The sequence below is a fragment of the Salvelinus sp. IW2-2015 genome, linkage group LG31 (assembly GCF_002910315.2).
Source record: "Salvelinus sp. IW2-2015 linkage group LG31, ASM291031v2, whole genome shotgun sequence".
NCBI classification, from domain to species: domain Eukaryota; kingdom Metazoa; phylum Chordata; class Actinopteri; order Salmoniformes; family Salmonidae; genus Salvelinus; species Salvelinus sp. IW2-2015.
This window is the reverse complement of record NC_036870.1, coordinates 8,063,959-8,069,896: the sequence shown is the minus strand read 5'-3', so window position 1 is coordinate 8,069,896 and position 5,938 is coordinate 8,063,959. Positions and strand designations below refer to the sequence as shown.

Sequence of the window (5,938 nt, the reverse complement as noted above, 5' to 3'; positions counted from 1 at the left end):
TACAAGTATCGTAGCTGAGGCTGCAAACTTTATCTAATAGTTTTCCTTCGAAATTCAACCTAATAGATTATAAATTTTTTTACACATTCATTCTGCATTGTTACAGGGTATTCTGTTCTGGTGTTACAGGCTAAGTTCTGTGTGGTTACTAGGTTAATTTCTGTGTGGTTACTGGGTTAATTCTGTGTGGTTACTGGCTAATTCTGTTGTTTCTGGGTTAATTTCTGTTTTGACAGGTTAATTCTGTGTGGTTACAGGTTATTCTGTGGTTCTGGCCTTAATCTGTTAGGGTTAAATTCTGTGTGTGGTTACTGGGTTAATTCTCGTGTGGTTATCGTGGCTGTATAATTCTGTGTGGTTACTTAATTCTGGCGTGGTTAATTTGTGTGTGTTACAGGTAATTCTGTGTGATTACAGGGTTAATTCTGTTGTTACTGGTTAATTCTTGTGCGTTACGTAATTCTGTGTGTACAACGGTTAATTCTGTGTTGTCAGGGTTAATTCTGTGTTGGTTACTGGTTAATTAAGTGTGGTTACTGGTAATCGGTTTACAGGGTATATTCTGTGTGGTTACAGGGCTTAATTCTTTGACTGGGTTAATTCTGTGTGGATTAACTGGTGTTATGTGTACAGGGTTAATTCTGTGTGACAAGGTAATTCTGTGTGGTTCAAGGGTTAATTCTGCTGTTGTTACAGGGTTTAATTCTGTTGTTACAGGTTAATTCCTTGTGTTTACAGGGTTAATTACTGTGTTGCGTTACAAGGGTTAATTCTGTGTGGTTGCAGGGTTAATTCTGTGTAGTTACAGGGATAATTCTGTGTGGTTACAGGGTGAATTCTGTGTTGTTACAGGGTGAATTCTGTGTAGTTACAGGGTTAATTCTGTGTTGTTACAGGGTTAATTCTGTGTAGTTAAAGGGTTAAAACAGAGACAACTCAAAGGGTTAAGGTTAGGGGTTAAGGTTAGAGCTATGGGTTGGGGAATGCTTAAAACTAAAATGATTAAACACAACTCTGTTTCCATCAAGTACTCTCCCTGCTTGCTAGAGCGTTGTGAACTGTTGTGGTGCAGTCGTCAGAGAAGAGTACTTGGTCTGTGTGGTCTGAGCACACTTCCCCTCGAGCATCATGAGTTTAAACCAGCGCTCGGCAACATTTGTGTATTTTTTGGGGTGAGCGCTGAGGAAGGCATGTATGGAAGAACTCAGGACCTTTTCAAACATCCTAAAACACCTTGTATTTCTAGAGACCAGGCTGAGTACATTATACTACTAATAATATTCTCTGCTGTGGAGGTTCATTTTTGACCATTGTTTTTCTTCCACAATTATATTATAGATATTTATCCATGGATTTAAGAAGAATGTCTGGATTGGTACATATAAAAAAGATGGAATCTGGGAGTGGGTTGACAACACACCATTTAAACCTACGTAAGGAACAGGTTCTGGAGGACTTTTAAACTTTTCTGTTGTATTAAATTACTTTTTACAGTCTGATAATCTTGTCCTCAACCAGCTCTCTCTGTTCCTCTCTGTAGAATGGTAACAACTGAGCCTGGGGACTAGGTTATACTGGTGTCTGATTTTCTCTATGTAGAATGGTAACAGCTGAGCCTGGGGACTAGGTGTACTTGTCTGATTCTCTATGTAGAATGGTGACAATCTGAGCCTGGGGATAGGTACTGTCTGATTCTCTATGTAGAATGGTGACAACTGAGCCTGGGGACTAGGTTAACTGTCTGATTTCTATGTGAATGGTAAACTAGTCCCCAGGCTCAGTTGTTAACTGTCTGTTTCTCTATGTAGAATGGTAACAACTGAGACTGGGACTAGGTTAACTGTCTGATTCTCTATGTAGAATGGTAAAACTGGCCTGGGACTAGGTTAACTGTCTGATTCTCTATGTAGATGGTAACAACTGAGATGGGGACTAGGTTAACTGTCTGATTCTCTATGTTAGAATGGTAACAACTGAGCTGGGACTAGGTTAACTGTCTGATTCTCTATGTAGAATGGTAACAACTGAGCCTGGGACTAGGTTAACTGTCTGATTCTCTTATTAGAATGGTAACAACTGAGCTGGGGACTAGTTAACTGTCTGATTCTCTCTGTAGAATGGTAACACTGAGCCTGGGACTAGGTTAACTGTCTGATTCTCTATGTAGAATGGTAACAACTGAGCCTGGGGACTAGGTTAACCGTCTGATTCTCTCTGTTGTATTGGATGATTTTCAACTCTGATTCTCTGTGTTGTTTATAGGTATTGGATGGAAGGGAACCAAATAACTTGATGATGAGGCGGCTTGTGTTGAGATCTCACAGACAGCATCAGACCCATTGAAAGCTGGAAGGATGGACCGTGTATTCAAAACACTGGGTCTGTGAAAACCATTCAACCGTAGTCTAATTATAATAGCTAATGTAACCCATATCTTATGGAGTTGAACTGGTTTTCACTGTGTTAGGCTGAACCTGTTTTTGTTTCTACGTGTAACTAACTACATTGAAAGATGTATTCCTGTCTTTAAAGAGACCAGAGCTATGTGGAAGTCTACCGTTCATCAGGCCCAGGGGAGTGGAACTGTGGTCTAGTTGGCTCTAGCTGTGGTTTACATTTTTACCTATATGGTGTACATATACCAATTTAACAAGATACTATTTCATTAACGTTTTTACAGTTATCAATCCATTTAAAATGRAGCWMTGTTCTWTGTTTGCTTCCATTCTGTTCCATATGTACCATGTGTTCATTCTACTGATTAAATACATSTATATACTGTGATCCAGGTATGTCATCTGCTTGTCAAGTATCCTGAATTATTAAGTGTTATAATGTACAAATAGTAACTCCAGTGTTTTCCTTCTAAATGGTGTCAGTTATAAGTTGACATAGCYCAGTAAAAATACTTTAGTTAATAGATAGAAAATAGTCCTTATCATAAAAGTTATAGCAGTACCAGAAAGGACACTAGATGGGCTGTGTCATCKATGGACATGTGACCAAAGCCCGTATTCACAAAGAGTTCCAGAGTAAGAGTTCTGATCTAGGATCAGTTTGGTCTTTGACATCTCTCTGGTAATGCTTTTATTTATTTTTATTTTACTGATCTTACCCAGTACAATGGAACCAATGGGATAGTCCCAAAAGTGCAAACTCTGCCCAACTAGCGAAACAACACTCCTGTTGGATAAAATATTCACATTTAGAACATCTGTGCAGTATTCTGGAACATGAACTTTCAGTTGACTGTGACGTTTAGTTACACATACTGTCTGTTTCCAACCACCCACACATTTTCTGAATAAGCCCAAGTTAACCACATGTTACCGAATATCTGAACCTATCGTCCAGTGGTATATTAGTTCATAATTGTTTGTCTAAATAAGATAATATTACATCCAGTGTAGAATACTGACACACAAAGGACACTTTACTCCAATATTACATCCAGTGTAGGCTACTGACACACAAAGGACACTTTACTCTAATATTACACCCAGTGTAGGCTACTGACCGACACGGACACTTTACTCCAATATTACACCCAGTGTTGGTTACTGACCCACAAGGACACTTTACTCCAATATTACACCCAGTGTCGGCTACTGACCCACAAGGACACTTTACTCCAATATTACACCCAGTGTAGGTTACTGGTCCACACGGACACTTTACTCCAATATTACACCCAGTGTAGGCTACTGCCTAGTAACCTACACTGGGTGTAATATGTGAGTAAAGTGTCCTTGTGGGTCCAGTAGCCTACACTGGGTGTAATATTAGAGTAAGTGTCCTTGTGGCCAGTAGCCTACACTGGGTGTAATATTGGAGTAAAGTGTCCTTGTGGTCCAGTACTACACTGGTGTATATTGGAGTAAAGTGCCTTGTGGGTCAGTAGCTACACTGGGTGTAATATTGGAGTAAAGTGTCCTTGTGGGTCAGTACCTACACTGGTGTAATATTGGAGTAAAGTGTCCTGTGGCTCAGTAGCCTACACTGGGTGTAATATTGGAGTAAAGTGTCCTTGTGGTCATAACCTACACTGGGTGTAATATTGAGTATAAAGTGTCCTTGTGGCCAGTACCTACACTGGGTGTAATATTGGAGTAAGAGTCCTTGTGGCAGTAGCCTACACTGGGTGAATATTGGAGTAAAGTGTCCTTGTGGCCAGTAGCTCACACTGGGTGTAATATTGGAGTAAAGTGTCCTTGTGGTCAGTACCTACACTGGGTGTAATATTGGAGTAAAGTGTCCTTGTGGACCAGTACCTACACTGGGTGTAATATTGGAGTAAAGTGTCCTTGTGGACCAGTAGCCTACACTGGGTGAATATTGGAGTAAAGTGTCCTTGTGGCCAGTAGCCTACACTGGGTGTATATTGGAGTAAAGTGTCCTTGTGGCAGTACCTACACTGGTGTAATATTGGAGTAAAGTGTCCTGTGGTCAGTAGCTACACTGGGTGTAATATGAGGAAAGTGTCCGTGGGTCAGTAGCCTACACTGGGTGTAATATTGGAGTAAAGTGTCCTTGTGGGCTCAGAACCTACACTGGGTGTAATATTGGAGTAAAGTGTCCTTGTGGTCAGTACCTACACTGGGTGTAATTAGAGTAAAGTGTCCTTGTGGGTCAGTAGTCTACACTGGGTGTAATATTGGAGTAAAGTGTCCTTGTGGGTCAGTACCTACACTGGGTGTAATATTGGAGTAAAGTGTCCTTGTGGGTCAGTAGCCTACACTGGGTGTAATATTGGAGTAAAGTGTCCTTGTGGGCAGTACCTACACTGGGTGTAATTTGGAGTAAAGTGTCCTTGTGGGTCAGTAGCCTACACTGGGTGTAATATGAGTAAAGTGTCCTTGTGGGTCAGTAGCCTACACTGGGTGTAATATTGGAGTAAAGTGTCCTTGTGGTCAGTAGCCTAACTGGGTGTAATATTGGAGTAAAGGTCCTTGTGGCAGTACCCACACTGGGTGTAATATTGGAGTAAAGTGTCCTTGTGGCCAGTACCTACACTGGGTTAATATTGGAGTAAAGTGTCCTTGTGGTCAGTACCTACACTGGGTGTAATATTGGAGTAAAGTGTCCTTGTGGTCAGTACCTACACTGGGTGTAATATTGGAGTAAAGTGTCCTTGTGGCCAGTACCACACTGGGTGTATATTGGAGTAAAGTGTCCTTGTGGCCAGTAGCCTACACTGGGTGATATTGGAGTAAAGTGTCCTTGTGGCCAGTAGCCTACACTGGGTGTAATATTGGAGTAAAGTGCCTTGTGGGTCAGTATCACCACTGGGTGTAATATTGGAGTAAAGTGTCCTTGTGGGTCAGTAGCTACACTGGGTGTAAATTGGAGTAAAAGTGTCCTTGTGGGTCAGTACCTACACTGGGTGTAATATTGGAGTAAAGTGTCCTTGTGGTCAGTAGCCTACACTGTGTAATATGGGAGTAAAGTGTCCTTGTGGGTCGATACCTACACTGGGTGTAATATTGGAGTAAAGTGTCCTTGGTGGCCAGTACTACACTGGGTGTAATATTGGAGTAAAGTGTCCTTGTGGTCAGTACCTACACTGGGTGTATATTGGAGTAAAGTGTCCTTGTGGTCAGTAGCTACACTGGGTGTAATATTGGAGTAAAGTGTCCTTGTGGGTCAGTACCTACACTGGGTGTAATATTGGAGTAAAGTGTCCTTGTGGGTCAGTAGCTACACTGGGTGTAATATGGGAGTAAAGTGTCCTTGTGGGTCAGTACTACACTGGGTGTAATATTGGAGTAAAGTGTCCTTGTGGGTCAGTAGCCTACACTGGTGTAATGATATTGGAGTAAAGTGTCCTTGTGGGTCAGTACCTACACTGGGTGTAATATTGGAGTAAAGTGTCCTTGTGGGTCAGTACCTACACTGGGTGTAATATTGGAGTAAAGTGTCCTGTGGGTCAGTACTACCA

General features: G+C 41.5%; 1 long non-coding RNA gene across 1 annotated transcript; it reads left to right on the top strand.

Annotated features, from left to right (window-relative positions):
- Positions 1-768: 768 nt before the first annotated feature.
- On the top strand, positions 769-2,784 carry LOC139023374 (uncharacterized). The gene is made up of 2 exons (XR_011474508.1): positions 769-1,433; positions 2,263-2,784. It is a non-coding gene; the product is annotated as an uncharacterized lncRNA (long non-coding RNA).
- Positions 2,785-5,938: the final 3,154 nt, after the last annotated feature.